General features: G+C 35.5%; 1 protein-coding gene across 1 annotated transcript in view; it reads left to right on the forward strand.

Moving 5' to 3' along the window:
- Positions 1–16,785, forward strand: part of NALF1 (NALCN channel auxiliary factor 1) — a 174,810-nt gene that overhangs the window by 110,989 nt on the left and 47,036 nt on the right. The gene's annotated exons all lie outside the window — the stretch shown is intronic.

Below are 16,785 nucleotides of genomic sequence, written 5' to 3' on the forward strand. Positions count from 1 at the left end.
TGCAGCTGATTTTTTCACAGGTGTAGATTTTTAGTCAATGTTAGGGAGTACTAGACCAGGCTTCTTAGGAGAAGCCTGTTATCTTCACAAGTAACCATTGTTAAGACATTTTTACACATGTGACTTATATATTAAATTTTAATAAAGTTTATTAAGCACAATATATTAAAATACAGTTACATTTTCATTTGCAAACTTAATCCTCTATTTGTCCAAATTTATTTCAGCATCCCATATCCTATGTAATCCTGGGCTGATGTGTCACATTCTCAAACTACTCCAGAGTCCTAGTGATCAAAAAGTTTTGTAGGCCAAATTTACAGGTTTCAAATTAAGTTACTGCTAAAACTAAATTAATCAGCTGCAGATCCATACTACTGTGTTACTATGGCCTGGCACAGTTTCTGTCAGTTATGCTGCAAAGGTATTACATATATTTTCTCAGTTTGACAGCTGGGCTGATCAAAAATCATTAATATCTAGACTGAGTTTTCTTCTTACAATAAATCTATGACAGACTTTTTTGATAACTTTATTATTTTCAGTAAAAGCAGATAATAAGACAGACACTTAAATAAACAAATGATGATATTCAGAATATCTTCCATGATGCTAAATACTTGGTAGCAAACCTTTAGCTCAAGAAGGAATGGCACTTTCAGAAGTGCCTTTGTCTTTGAGGGAAGTCCCCTCTCCAGATCTGCCCTACTCTTGAAACCCCCCCATTCCCATGGGTGTATCAGATGTTAACCTTAAATCTCAGGTGGATCATATCCTGTTTATAACCAGACATCTCCCAGCACCAAATTTCATTCCATATGTGCTCTATCAAGATCCTGAAACTAGTGGTGTCATTTGTCTGGTCACAGTAAATGCCCAGACATGCAGTGATGTTTAGAACTTTCATTGGGGCCAACAAAGTGACATAGACAGGAATAAGGAGGCAGGGCTTGTTCAGGGATCCACACCCACCCCTTAGAAAAAAGTTAGGTAAAATAATCCTTCCTTGCCAGCCACTCTTGCGTACCCTCTTCCCCACGTCCCTTTCAAGGGTTTCATCCCTTTCTAGGGTGGGTGTGCATGGGGAAAGGTGATACAGAGGATAAGCACACTACACAGAGTTGGAAGGAGCTTTCCCTGCCTCCCAAAATCCTGTCTCTGTGTGGATTGTGACGTTCCTCTGAGGTAATGGTGTGCTTCCAGGCTGAAGAAAATAGTACAGCTGTATTGATTGCCATTTCTCTGAAGTCTATGCTACTTGTAGAATAAGTTAGCTGTACTATTAATGAGGCTGCACTTGCTTTTATATTTCTGGACAATCTCCATACATCAGGTGGACATCTGCTGTAGTTATTTAAGAAAAAGGCTGTGTCTTCTTTTCCTTTGTTTTCCTTAAATCTAATGTCTATCAGGATATTGCACTTGGGACTTGCAGTAACCCACTCAAGGATTACTTGGCTCTTATGATGATGTTTCAGTTGGATTTATCTACTTTGAATTGAGATGAGCCGCTTGGCTTCTTCATTTTCACTTCTGCTACGAGGAAGAGTTTGGTAGGATAAGCAACTAAAACAGATCAGGATCAGCATTGTGCAATTATCAACTAAAACCCCCTCAACAGGCCCTCCTCTATGGGTAGGAAGGCTATTTTAAGGGGGAGCCTTGGCTATCTGGACTGTTTCTGCTCTCTTACTCCTCATTTCTGTCTGGCAGAAGTTTTGGTGCAGTAAATCTGTCACCATTCTAATCACCAATTATTTTAAATGCAATACTTTATTAATGCCCTGGATGGCTGATCAGGTGTAGTGACGCGGGAGTCACGGACAATGGAGAGAAGATCAATGTGATCAAGCAATTGCCAAATTTATTCACCCACATCAACAGCTTTTATAGTTTACAGAATTAGCTGATGTAACCAATATAGATCCTGATTGGCCCAAAAGTGCTGTTCACACATTTTGAAGCAACAAAGCAGATAACAGGCTAGCTGAAAATTTGTTCGTTACTTATTGTACACATCTTACAGTTTTCCTATCCCGCTTCTACATCTTGATAGCCTTGAGCAAATGACAAGTTCCTTGTTCTACTGCATGTAGCTGTCCTTTAGTAACCTAAGGTTAGGCCTTGCAGCCTGGGTAACTTGAGTTCAGGCCTTACAACTTAACTCAGAGTTTGGCTAAGACCACACAGCTGGAATGGCTCACATGTCCATTGTTCAACTGTATTCTTCACAGCCACCATCTCCTAAGGCTAAGACGTCTGGGTTGGTCACGAAATGTCCATGGTTCCTTAGACAATCCACAGTGTAGGCCTTTCCTAACTCCAAATTGAGTTCCAAAGAGCAGCTAAAATACAAATGAAGTCAATTTCTTACTGTGTATCATGGCACATAACTGAAAAAAAAAAAATCACAAATGCATGAAAGGGAGGTATTTTCTAATTGATGAACAAAGTGATTGTGAGGAACATAACATAAAAATTGCCAACTAGCAGTATTTTTGAGTAGTCCAGTAACTCATGTATGAGCGCCCAATAAAACAAAAGGAGAAGGAATTTTGGATTGTCCTTTTAGTTTGCATCTATATTGTCATCAAAAAAGAGTGAAAAATGTTGTTCAGTACAGTTAGTCTAAAAGGGTTTTATCTCATTTTCCAAGTTGATCTGTTGATAGAAAAGTGCTTCCAAACCTGCAAAATCCCAGATAGTGAATACACTCTGAGAGATTTCCAAGTAAAGGAGGAGGTGAATATATTTTCAACAGAAGTTTGTGGTAGAAATAATCTTACTGGTTAGTTATCAGATTCTCCAATTCAATTATATATTTCAAGATAATAATCTTCAACGCAGAAACTACATGCAAATATGGATTGAATAAAAAAAAAATCCCTTCAAAATCAGATATACTCAGGGTGTGGAGCAATAATGTGTTTGCAATCAATGTGAATTTAAGGGAGAAGCAAAATTAAACCCACTGAGAAGTTTCACAAAACATGATGTAGTTGTTAAACAACTAAACTAGGAGACGAAACATATTAAATGATCTTTCCACATCCTTTTATGCTGATGAGTAGGTCTGCACTGTGCAAACTTGTTTCTTAGTCAGAAATACTTGCTAACTAGCACATCTGTCATATAGACTTCCTTAACTGAAGCTTCATTCCAAATGATAAAACTTAAGCCTCACCAAAGTATTCCTAGTTCTCACATGTATATATCTATATATATCTATATTTTTTTTTTGTAATCTCCTTCTAATGCAGTGCTGCATTCTTGCCACAGCTGGGGCAAGATTCAGCCTTATGAAACAGGAGAACATTTAGTTAGGTTCATGCTTTGGAAATCAAGCACCATGAAGTCTTTCATAACTAAGAAGGCTACACAACTCCATTTTACATTCTCTATTAATTTTTATTTTATTGACAAATATATTTTATTTGGATATAAATCACTTACTGATAGCAGAAATGAATGAGCTGAAATCTCGTAATTAACTATGGCTTTTTGTTGTTATTGTTTGGTCTAATCTAACCTGGTTTTTATGTAATAGAATTTTGATATTGTGATTTATCTGACTATAGAGAGCAGAAGTGTGTTATTAAGGGCATGTGAGTTGGGCCATTTGGAAAAAACACAATGTAAAATTGGTAGCCAGATCAAAATGCATCTGAAAAAAAGGGAAAATGAATAGTTGTGTACTGTATGCATACATACTCTATATGTGTGTATATATATGTTTATACTGATTTTAAGTTCCAAAAGACATTTATAATTTGCATTTTTATAGGTTTTTTTTTGCTATGTAGTTAGTCTTCAGAATCATTGCAGCCCCTAGATTAAAAAAAAAAAAAAAAAATTAATATACATGCAAACCACATCTGGTTGCCATGTTACAAAAAACATCTGACATTCTAAATCAAAATAAGGTTAGAGAATTTTGACCAGTATTATTTTTATCAATATGCACAAAGCTAAAAACCAACCATTAATAAATCAGATTTTTGTTGCCAGTTCATAACATAAGCCTAAATCTTTTCTTACTCCTAATTCCTTCCATGTGAGAAATACTAAACAGAAAATGAAAAATAAATAAATAAAAAATAAAAAAAAAAATCCTATTTAACAGAGCTAGAGGATCCTGTCAGGAATATTCTATTTCTCTCTCTCTCTCCCTGTTAAAATATGTATAAACTAATGACAGCTTGTTAGTAGATAGATAAATTCAGGCTTCCAGCCCTTGTCTTTGTTGTTCAAATGAGTATCAGCAACCACTATGTAAAATCAGAAGCATACAAGTTAAACAGAAGTAGCAGATGGGTGAATTTCACACAGTTTATTCAAAATTAATATGGATGGGTATGGGGGGAAAGAGAGGGAAGCATGGAAATTATAGTGTTTTGTTGGTATAAAATGATGGAGTTGAAAAACATTAGCTGTTTCACAGGAATAGAAAATGCAGAAAATGGAAAAAGATTAAGGCTTAAATGAAATGTCTTGAATAGTGTTTTTTACCTACTTTGGCAGATGGGAGGGAGAAATTTTCTGTGCTGCTACTATTTTTTACTTTTCTCTTTATTAGGGATCAAAGCATGGAAAACTTAAATTCAAGCTCTCTTTCCATTACCATGTAAGAAAGAAATAATAGGCAATTATTTGGTTTAAAATATTTTTTAACAACTGCTGATGGAGTGAAAATTAACCTTATTTGGTTACCTTTATTTTGCAAAGTCTTTTGCTATGTGAAAAAGACTTGATAATTTACTGTTGATAATAATATCAGCTGTCACTCAACTAGTTTGAACAGCATAAATCATGCACCAGGCAACAGAATTTTGCTTCATTAGTATTTTTAAATACTCTATGCCTAAGAAACTGAGTTGAATACAGCTAGCTCAATTATCATGTATATGCAGATAATAAGCAATATACTATACATTTTCTCACACATTCTTTTCTTTGCCAGATGAAACCAGAATAGCTAAACTTACACTTTGGCAAAATTGTCCTTGAGGTCTAAAGTTTCTAAATAAAGTTTTGTGACAGTAAAGACTGAGGTTCTTTCTTATTCATGTGATAGTTTAAACAATCTAAGAGTGATATATTTGTATAATAAATAAATAACTGCAGTAAGTAATATAACTTCACAGCACAGTGTGTTTAGGTAAAGATGACATAAACTACAAAAACATAGATAATAGCAGAAAGCATGTATTTTCTGGATATCCTTTTGGAATATTGAGAAGTACAAAACAGATCGTTTAGACAACTCACAAATAAGTGTTTATAGCACAATATTGCAATGTTTGAGCACTGTTGTGGTGCTCACGGATTGCTTACTGCCAAACTGGGGAGCCATTCAGACAATGTTGCTGTTCCTCCTAAAGCTGAGCTTTCAATACTGTCTGAAAGGTAGCTCTAAATTAAATTGTTGGCTTTGAACTTGTTGAGAATTAAAGACTTATTTGCCTTTTATATTGGCCCTTAAGATGTAAAGGGAATGAGACAAGAAAGGGAGAGATAACCCAAAGATAAACACTTGAACTTCAAGATAATGCCAAGACACTCTGCTATCTACCTTACAGCTATACTTCCCATGCTTGGAGTGAAAGGATAAGGTGAGTTTCACTGCTGACATTACAAAATAAGGGTACTTTCAAATATTAATAACTTCTCTGAAATCAGTGTGCAGACTGTTTAAAAAAGACATCGTGCAGCAGTTCTTCCGTTTAGTTCTTTGCGCAGCTTCACCTTCCCAACAAATTTGGGATTTGGGACAAATTAACAAGTTTTTTTTTCATGCAGCGACTAGAAAAGTAATATTAGTAAAATGCATGTGTGAATTAATTGATCTTAGAGTTTTATAGGCTTTTTTCATGTAAATAAATATCTGGCTAGAGTTCTGCATGCAATGATGTATGTATGCATATGAAATTACATATTTTGTTTAGAAGAAAATATGTAATTTCATATTTGATTTCTGTCTTTTCTCTTATTAGTTGCCACCTCAGCTAATGTGAGTTATGATGGACTGTCCTTGCCTTCAAGCTTGTGGATTTTTATGCGATGTATTGAGCACTCTTTAAATAAGAACTCTGATATTTCTTCAGCATCAGTTTTTCACTTATCCATCAGCCGCTGTTTTCAGAATTTTGCTTTGCTGTGTGTTTGGTACCCATAAATCCCTAAAAGAGCACATATGAATAACAATCATGTTTTATTTGACTTGTGTGAGAACATTTCTAGAAAATTCAAGATCACTATATTGTAGCATCCTACCATGGCTACCATGGAAGCCTTCCCTCTCCTCCAAATACTGACAATGAAGTGTTTTGCATTTCTGGTAAGTGTAGCTAATCAGTAACCTTACTTTAATTAGAATCTAAATAGTACAACAAAACACATTTCAGAAATAATTCACACCTTTGATGTGTCTAGAAATAATAGCAGAAAGGAAAAGTAGAAACCCAGGAAAATGGAAATCCTCTCAAACAGAGTTAGTACCTGAAGACAAAAAGCATGTAAAATCCCTATGCAAAACCCAATACCTTGTTGACTAAAAAAAGGCTTCACAGCTCATTACAATGTTTATGGTTATTATGCAGCTTCCTTAACCAAATATATATTCCAGAATATTTTCTCCATGTTCAAATTAAAGGCTGACACTGAACACGCAAGGAGCATTTGACTTCAGAAACCTGTGCAGAAAGGACTTGGCAGAGTCAGGCTGGCAATACATTTAATTAGTTGCAGTGATGTACAGAGTCTGTGTAAGAGTTATTCATTCTTATCGGTATCAGGGAATTTCTACATGTATCTGTCAGACAGAAAATCCTGTTCTGAATTTAAGGTTTGGTTGCCTTCAGTTCTGTATTGTGTGTCTATATTTCGCTTCAAAGTCAATGGGAAGTGGCATGGAAAAATATTGCACCTGTCACGGTGATCATAATGGAATGTCATTAAATACAGTTTTTCATTCAAGTCAGAGATCTTACAAATGAATGTGCAGCTGTCATACAGAGCAGGCTAGATTTTTACATTGAAACGACACCATTGTTATTAATTTGGAATTGTATAAACCTGAAGGAGTCTTCTTCTATGAAGAAGTGCATCTTAGAATCACAGCGTGCCTATCTCCTCATAATAGATAGAATAGGGAATAAAAAGTCTAAATCTGAGTAAAAGAGTAGAAGAAGCACAAAGATTTTGAGAAGTTACACACTTTTGTAAATATATCTGCAATACTATAGAGGACTATGTTCTAGGACCATGAAATCACAAAGGTTTCTGAGTCTAAATAGGCTAAAGAGTCTATTTGCCCTCAGACTATTTCATCATAGTATAACTAAGTGAGCTTGGAGAAGGTCACAGTGCGCTTGTGACACTTTCTTTTGTGACAGCCAAAAAGGTGAGCTGTAAATTCAGGATACCTCTCAAGGTTGAAGCCATGTATGAGAGAATGTGCTTACGCTATTTGTTGCAGAGTGCCAAGCATCAGCAGTGCTTCAGAGAGCTTGCTAATATATTTTGTAAAGAAGAAATGGGCAGAGGACCTGTGTTTAGTACATGTGCCAGAATTTTTTTTAAAAAAGAAAAAGTAGTCTTCCAGTCTGTAGCATCAAAGGATATTTCAGCATATCTTATAGTAGCTGAGGGACATGGGGCTTAACCTCAATGGATTTCTGGGTGGCCAGCTTGAGCAGCATTGCCACAATTACATAGTTATTCTGTTCATTCACTTGCATCCTCTAATTTTGGTGAAAAAATCTGCATTTGTTTTCCTATTGCACTACATTGTTGTTTTACCTTTTCACATTAGGGATTACTCATAATACATGGAGGTATTGCTTATCGATGTATTTATTAGTGGTGTGGGTGAGCTGAACAGCTAAATGAGCCTAGAATAAGTTAGCAACTTGTTCTTTAAATTAAAAAAAACAACCCAAAACTTGACTGGTCATGTTTGTTTGAAATAAATGATTATACTTAAAAATAATCTTTACAGAATGCCGCTTGTAAACCACTTCAGATACAACTCTCAGTTTAGGTTACAAGAGAACGGTAGTCATTTAACAGCATAGATAATTCAGCACCATGTCAGCACTGTTGTCAGCACCATAAGGAGGGCACCTTCATACATCTAAATGTTTCCTGTGTCTTTCATTGTTTGAAGCAGATTTTGTACTGAATGTTCCTGTGCAGTATTTGTAATGAAATTCTGGAGAACCAGTGGAGATACGAAAGTTCAAGAAACCTTGAAACTTATTTATCTAAAGATTTGGAAAGACATTTGGAATGGCTTAAGGGACAATAACAGAATAAGAATTTTCCAGACAAGATTTAATAGAGTATAAAAGTAATGAAATCCCAAACACACTAATAAAGAGTTGAAAGCCCGTTAAACCATAGTAGTATAATTATAATTTTTGTGTCATGGCATTTGATTACCTTACTGAAATTAGTTTTGTTGACAATTTAGTCTTGTGGACATTTTGCCCATTTTAAAATTCTATCAATTTAATTATTTTAACTTTCATCTTTTTTTTTTTTTCAATAGGCTTTAGATTGGGTCTTTCACTGTTGTGTCATCTTTTCAGCCAAAAGCTGACTGTTGGGATGAACTGACTGAAAAAACAGAAAAAATGTAGCATTTTTTGGATGCTGGGAGACGTTTTGTTGACCTTAGGTAAAATTCCAATGAAAAAGCAGAAACGTGTCTAATTTAAACTGGTTATAAACAACCAGGGCTAATAAGTGGGAGAAGGTGCTTCTAGAAATTTCATTAATCTTGCATTAGATGTTTTACTTCATGAAAAAAAATTACTAACATAAATATGTTGTATCAGACCCATAGTCCCTGATTCCACAGACACTTGCACTGGGGCAGGGGAGTAATTTTCAGTACCTTTGTCCACAAAACTACTTGTTCAATTAGACATGTAAGGGTGGATTTAGTAGGCATATAAAATAATCACCCACTGTTCTTTCAAGCAAGAAAAAAACACTGAAATTTTAAGGATAAAGTTGCCAAGTATTCGAATTTTGTGTATCTGGTTTCCAAGAGTGTATCAGGTACACTCTAGGCTTTTCTCACTTCATAATCTAGATCAATCTACTGTAACAGTAGTTGTCTCAGTTTTGTAAGTGAAAACCTATTTAATGGAAATGCTTTCTCAAGTCAGATGCTACAAGAGTGAGCACAAGACACTAGCATAATTAAAACCAAAACCTCATTGTAAATCCTCATGTTAAACAAAATAATACAGACATTGCTAGAAGCCATTGTGAAGAATGAGGTCAAACTGAGAAAGACTTAGGAAAAGTAATTCTGCAGATTTTTTATAGAATTTGAGGATTTAATACATGCATTACTGTACTGACTAAACACCATACATAAGATAGCCTCACTAAGCTTAAATCTGCACAAACCCCAAAATTTCTATGGTCCCAGAATAAACAGTTTACAAATTGCAGATCTGATTCTTCAGCAGCCCACCTAATAATGGGGAAAGAATTAGCTGGGTCCTTTTTTCTTGAGAAATCATACTATGCTTTTTTTTTGTCTGCTGTAGTCATGTCTCTTTCTTTCCCAGATGCTCTTTTTTTCTCCATATAGACAGAGTTTAAATATTTTTTACAGAGGAACCCACCATGGCTCCAACAATGAAACACAGTTTCATTAACATCAGCAGTAATGTTTTTATGGAGAAGGCTTGTCCTGTCTTGTAAAGACAGGTTGGAGAGCCAAAAGGCTAAGCAGTTTTCTTTCTGAGTGTCAATTGTTCTGTCATAAACAGGGCAATGAAGGAAATTTTGACAGAAGTTTTCAGGTGTTAAAAAATTGCTTGAAATGGAATATTGAGTATAGTGTTAATATATAGAGAGATTAAAACAGTTTGGGAAAAAAAGAAACAAAAGAAAATTTTAATTTCTTTTAAACATTTTAAACCTTCATTTTGATGACAGGCAATATGCAAGTTTTCATAATATAAATCGTTTCTTTGCCAATATTGACTACATATTTTTTAAATTAATGTATTTTGCATTACAGTTTAGGAACTATACTGTGTATAATGTGTGTTAAATTTAGTATAATATGCAAGTTGAACAGAAATAAGGTAAGATTGTGATGATGATGACACAAAAACTGTTGCCCTACATATAATATTATCAAAAATAAAACATTTCTACTTTATTGAAACAAGTATTGACACATTTCCTGAAACAAACAACTATTGAAACATATGAATCCACAATACTGAACTATTTTGAAAATCTCAAGTTGTTTCCAGGGAGGAATTAAGGTTTTCATTATTTTCATGTTCACTCAAACCTAAAAAACCGACAACAGAAACATCTGGCTCCGATAGTGTTTCCATGTGTGCAAGGCCTTAACACAGCATATTTTGATGCTATTTGCTTGAAAATAATTTTGAATTGCTTTATTGAAAGCAATCATTCAAGCAGTGTAGACCTTGCACTGAGTCTGAACCTGCTATGGAAACTATAGAACAGAATAAAAATTATTTTTAGGACAGGAAGGTATTTTGAGAGTTACAGTGTTCAGGAGAGGGAGTTTGAATTTAAGGTACACGATACCACTCCCTGAATTTCCAAGTCCAAAAGGCAAATGTTGTCACCTACATTTTTGACACCCTGAGTAGGAAAAAGTCATCTTACTGCCAGCTTTGCATACTCATGCTTACATCCAACCAGCAAAGCTAGTAAGAAGCACTGGCAGACATGCCAGTTTAGAGGGTGATGACAGTCTCTTTACTGCTGTCCCCTCTTCAGACAGGAGTGCCTCAGTGCCAGCACATCATTTTCTGCCACCTTTGCTACAACGTGAGAAACTCCAGTAGAAGCATGAATTGAGGATTTAAAAATATTGAGTGAGTGGTATTTGCCACATGATGTCTATCCAAGCCGATTCTTATACACTTTGACTTTTACTGCCAGAGCTATCTACCACATCTCAGGTCAGGAGGCAGTGCCTTCATCAGACCTTACTTTTACATCCTATTGGAGACACTTTCTGTTGTGGTCATACCTTGAGATACTAAACTGGAAAAAACCTGTGTAGTGTTTTAAAAAAGTGCCTACCACCTGCATTAATACTAAACAGCTGGATTCCTAACTGATGTAGTGTAATTTAGTGTGGCTTCACTCAAAGCTTCTGTGAAATTCATGCATGTCCATAACTTGAGGAGCCTCTCCTTAAATAATGAAAATGTGGTATGTGCCAAATGAAATCAGGTGTATTTAGTAATAGAAGCTGAAATGAAACAGATGTTTTCTCCCTTTTGTTAAGAAGCAGAGATTCCAAGTGCATCTTATTTAAATCAGAACTTCTCGAATGTTTATTTTGAACATTTAGAGATAACATTCAACTTTTCAAAGAATTTTTCTAGGAGTGTGGCAAATATTTAAAAGCAGGAGAAGAAGCAAGGACAAGCAATATTTCCAGTCATCAGAGCCAAGCTGAGGATACTGAAATAACAATAAAAATGCGAACGCTCTGATTTGAAAGCTGGGGTTTGCTCCTTGGTTACTCTCATTCATGCCATTGTATCAGCCTACATTCTAGTGAAATGCCAACACAAAAATTGCATATTTGCACGAACCTGCTGCGGTTTCCTTGAGGCGAAATTTCACTGTCAAATCTTTTGTGTGGGAGGCTAACATTTAATGTGATGGTTTGATTTAATGTGAATTGTTCCTCACCAGTTAGATGTCACAACCCTGTAACAGAATGCTTGTCAAGAGATGGCTAACAAAGAAAGTCTAGAAAAACTGAACAGCACAGGAGCTCTGTACGCTCAGATCAGATCAGGTTAGTGAACCAATGAAAAACAAGCCCCGCTAAGCCTGTCAGTCCTGCTAAAGTCCAGGGTCATGTGTTTAGTAGTCTGTCTACTTTAGAAAACAAAACCCACAATTTTTTTAGAAGTTTTCTCAGTTCTTTGGGTTTCTTCTGCCTCTTTGAGAAGGAGTTCTTTTCCCAGGTAGGGAATAAGAAGCGTTCATTTTCGTTGCTGTGGAAGACCACTTCTTAAGCGTGCTAGGGAATTTCAATTCACAGTTTCCTGAGCAGGACTGCAGTCCTTGTAATCAAGATATTATCAGGTTTGCCTGAGCTTCTTTTATTGCTGCTGTGGCAAAAAGCCACGGTATATATTGTCTGGAACAGTAACTAGCCAGTTCTTCTGCCACTGCTGCAAATCCTCTACTCAAATGTAACCAAATGTAACTCAAATGCTTGCAGAAAAGAAATGAGAAGATTCTTGTCAAGAATGTTTCTAAATTTGAGGTATCTGTTTAATTTGTACTCAGGATTGTGCTGTTGGTTTCCGTCTGCTAAATGAAGTCAACACCTAGGTTTTACTTTGTCTCAGTACAGGATGCACTCCTAAATACATGGTCCTAAGCACTGAAATTGCTTACACCTCCTTTCATCCTTCCAGTCTTCTTTATGATGCAGTATTGTGGTGTTTGTTCACAACTATATTTTTCTGCTTATTTGTGATAGCTTCAAATTTTACGAGAAATTAAAGAATCTTGTTTTATGAAAGTATAGATCTTTAAATATTGTACAATTTTGTTTCAGGCTGAGAAAGCACCTTAGAAAGCAAGAGTAGCGAAGTCCATGAAGGCTGAATATTGTGGTGTCCTTTATGTGGAATGTGTTCATGTGGGTTTTGATTTAAAAAGATTGTGCAGTCATTTGATAGGGTGGATTAGCTTGACATCTATTAAAGGCGATGTGAACTGGGCCATAGCAACCTTGCACATTGTTTTGAGCTATGTTCTTTAGATTGTGTGTTTATAGTATATTAGATATTTTTTGTTATTTTGGAGGAATGTTTAGAATTGTAAAAGTAAGATGTCTGAGAAGGGAAGACCATACTTCCTTGTTCTCTATATGCCAATCCACACTTCTCTGAAACTCCCTGTGATAATCACCAGCATTTTAACATACTGCGTCTCTGTACTTGTTCAGTTCTTCTTCAGTGGAACTTCTGAACTCTGGAAAGCTTGAGAATAACAGTGTTTTCATGAATATCAAAGGCAATAGAACTTTTATATGTAATGGTAAAAGTTGTGTATTAGACACATTTGTCCTTTAACAGAAAGTGAAGCAAGGAACAGAATAATGGAACATGCCTTTCCTTGACTTGTTCTGGGTATACAGCCATATAGCTTTTTATTGTTAGTGATTTACTCAGAGATCACTCTGATACTTTTCAGTGTAGCATTAGCTAGATCAGCCTTTCCTTGTCCTCCCTTCTAACTGCATTAACCTGTTGTCCTTGAATTTCTCCTTCAAGTTGTGAACAAAGTGCTCTTCAGCTTGGGTGGAAGTGGGAAATGTGGTTACTGATTTACTCATGAATAAATGAATGTGTGCTTGAATGTATGAACTGATAAATGGATGGATGTCATCAGTAATGTAGACAACCTTCTTTATTTTAAGGGAATATGCAAAGAATGCCAGGAGTCAGATATACATAATTTTGGGTCTTTATAACCTTTTGAGATATATCTGTATATATGTGCTGGAATATGCTACAGAGCATTTTAGAGCCAGATACCTCATAGCGCACTGTAGTCTCGTTCTGGAGTGGAAAACACACCTGGGAAGAGACACACTTGTGAGGATGTTTCACTCTCAGAAAATTAAAGCATACCTGTAGCACATACCCTGGGAAAGCTGCGATGTGTGTGAGATACATATGGACTCATAAGCCCCTTCTATACCGAAATTGTAAGAACCACTTTTTTTTTTTTTTAAGGTCTATTTAATTTTTTTAGTTGAAATATGTGATTTATAGTCCCTTTACATAACTGAGTAATATTTACCTATGCCTGGTTGCCTTTACTCATCCTATCACATCTTCATTTCACTGAAAACTGTGATTTCTAGAGGCTTCTCTGCACAGTACTGCTAATATAGTTAAAGTGTTGCAGAGTGTAAAAAAATTTACTGCAATATTATTAATGCAATGCAACAAAAAGCTTGCTTGTATTAGGGCAGCTTATTTTGATACTAAATGGAACTTTAGTTTTGTCTGGTAAGAGACAATCTACCACCAGCTTGTTAAAATAAAAATTGAAGGTTACGTGCTTAATTAATTTGGTGAAAGCAGCCTCCTCATAGCAAAAATAAACTGGTATAGAAATTGTGTGTAGACCAACCTCAAGGGGAAAAAAAAAATGAATTACATTTTTATACAGGCATGCTATTCTGGTATTAACTGAATATTAACCAAACCAAATGCCTGGTAGCTGAAAGTCAGGAATTATGTGAAGAGGGAGAAATGTCATTACACATCCTACTACAAGTTTTTTTTCTAAAAAACCTAACAGCTTAAATGGAATTAATAGCTATTTTAACAGCTGGACATTTTCTTTTGCTTTGGATTGTAAATTTTGAAATCTAAAGGAAAGGAGAAAGGAGGTTATTTCCTTAGCATGCTTGAGTGAAACAGTTCTGCTAAACAACAGCAAGCAATTTGCGTTAGCTGTGCAAAGAAGCTTATTGCTGAGCACTGGCCACTCTAGTATTAATGTTACTGAGTCAAGGAGATGAAGGAAACCATGCAGAGTAAAGATTGTTACGGTTTTTCAACAGAAATGCACAAAGAGTTCTGACAGGTACAATTCAGCATCAGGCAATAGTTACAAAGGCAAACATCATAATTTGATCGGTTCTTCTTGCATCCTGATGTTTCACCAAGTACAGGGGAAAAATGCAGCTGCCATCATAGCTGGGGAGGACAAGTAGAATGAATTTGATAATGCAAGGGAGTCAGGGAGTGCAACTGTATTGTGGTCTTGTCCATTATTTGTCAGAAAAGTAAATTAACCTTCACATCCCTGATAAAATTTCAAACTAAGAAAAGTATTAAAGGCATGTAATGAAATCCAAAGATGTGGCAATTCCTCTAGAAATTACAGAACTGCAGATTGTTGTAATTGAAAACCTTGATTGTGACCCCACTCCTGTTCTTTTCAGTCAAACCAGCAAAGTACAGCTTTTGGGCTGTTTTGTTTGCCTCTTGATTCTTTTGACTTTCTGGGAGATATTTACTCTGAAATGTGGGAGGGACCACTATAAAACGTTTTTCAGGTTTTTTTTTGTATTCAGAAATGACAGCGGTTCATAATGTATATATTGTAATGAAGGAAGAAGAATGAAATTCTTTAAGAAGTATAGATAAATAGCTATTTCAAGGAAGCCTTTTTAAAGACTAATATTTTAAAAGCAGTCATTTATTAAGCCAACCAAAGAAAAAACATTGCTGCCTTTGAACTGAATTTATGAGTCCTTGTATTTCCTTTACCTGGGATAATAGACATAGCTGAAGGACAAAAAGGATGATAGTGTTTATATACTTCTGTTTCTAAAAGATAACTTATAATACAAACAGATAAATTAGAGTGCCTCAGACCTTTTCTCTTTCCCTTTTAAGGTTTAGTCTATTGATTTGTCTCATTTGTTTTTCTTTTCTCTTTAAGACTATTGCATACATATGGGCAATCTCTTACTAATTTTGTAGCAGAGGGTAGAAGTAACCAAAAGCATCCATCAGCTGAGTACTCTACACTGACTATATTTTGCAGGTCAGATCAACCTCCTCTGATACTCTTAAGGCTTGTAAATACGAATCTTTCTGGGTGTCTTTCCAATTTTTCTTCTTCTGAGATGTATATTTCTTCTCTAAAGGGTGCCCAATGCAGATTGTGTTCTTAGGAGATTTTAGACTGTTTGTTATTAAAGATTTTAGATTAAGATTTTAGTTTAGTAGTTATTAAAGATTTGATCATTTGCCACCCAGTACTGACTGTTACACTGTCAGTTCCAAAGCATCTCCTATTAATGTTGTATGAAGAAAGTTTGATAGTTTGGCACAACCACTTATAAGCAAAATGAATTTTTTGCTATCTGATGCTGGGTAGGCACTACATTTCAGTGCAAAATCTGTTTCATATGCCAATCTGTCGCATCCTCCACAGTACTAAAGTAAGGTACTTTCGGTCCCCTCACTGGATTTCTGCTTTACAACATGCATGGCCTTCTTTTAACCTTCACTCAATGTCTTAGATTAAAATGAAAAATTTAAGGATAATTATAAAATGCCTGCTTTGTAATTTACCTTAAACTACTAATATGTACTCTCAGTAGCAATTCCATTTTAATTTAAGTTTTGTCAGGGAGTCATTATGCCTACAGGTAATTATCTAATATGTTTCCCAGGCTGTGTAACAGATACAGTCATCACAGCATCTCAGCTTTGTTGTTCAGCGTCAGGTGAATTACATTTCTCTCTGAGGCAGTTACCGTTAAAGACCTTGAAATGGAGCTTTCATTATTTGCTGATTGCTTTCACTGTAACAAAACAAAACTCCAAACATTTTATTTATTCTTTGTTGTCCACATACTACAAATTAAATAAAGTGATCTCTGCCATTCTGGCATAATGAACATTCATGTTTTTAAGGCAGTTAAAGCAATGATGCTTTAGAATATCTTTTAGGATCACCAGGTTAATCAGAGAAGTGTTAGTGAAAATGCAGACTGAATTTCGTGCACCCTGATGTAATATTCATAAACATAAAATTAATTAGAAGTTAGCATCTCTTGATATTTTGGAAGATGACATCTGTCAAATGACCTTGTTTGTGCATTCCTACCTCTCCTTCCTTTTACAGCCATGCATGCCTCTGCTGCCAGAAGTCTGCATATTTTAGAGTGTGACCCACAGCAAATTAAGCCCTTGCCTGGGACAT

The sequence above is a fragment of the Pezoporus wallicus genome, unplaced genomic scaffold, assembly GCF_028554395.1.
Source record: "Pezoporus wallicus isolate ANWC-B61680 ecotype Strahan unplaced genomic scaffold, APGP_CSIRO_Pwel_v1 contig_1851, whole genome shotgun sequence".
Lineage (NCBI taxonomy): Eukaryota > Metazoa > Chordata > Aves > Psittaciformes > Psittacidae > Pezoporus > Pezoporus wallicus.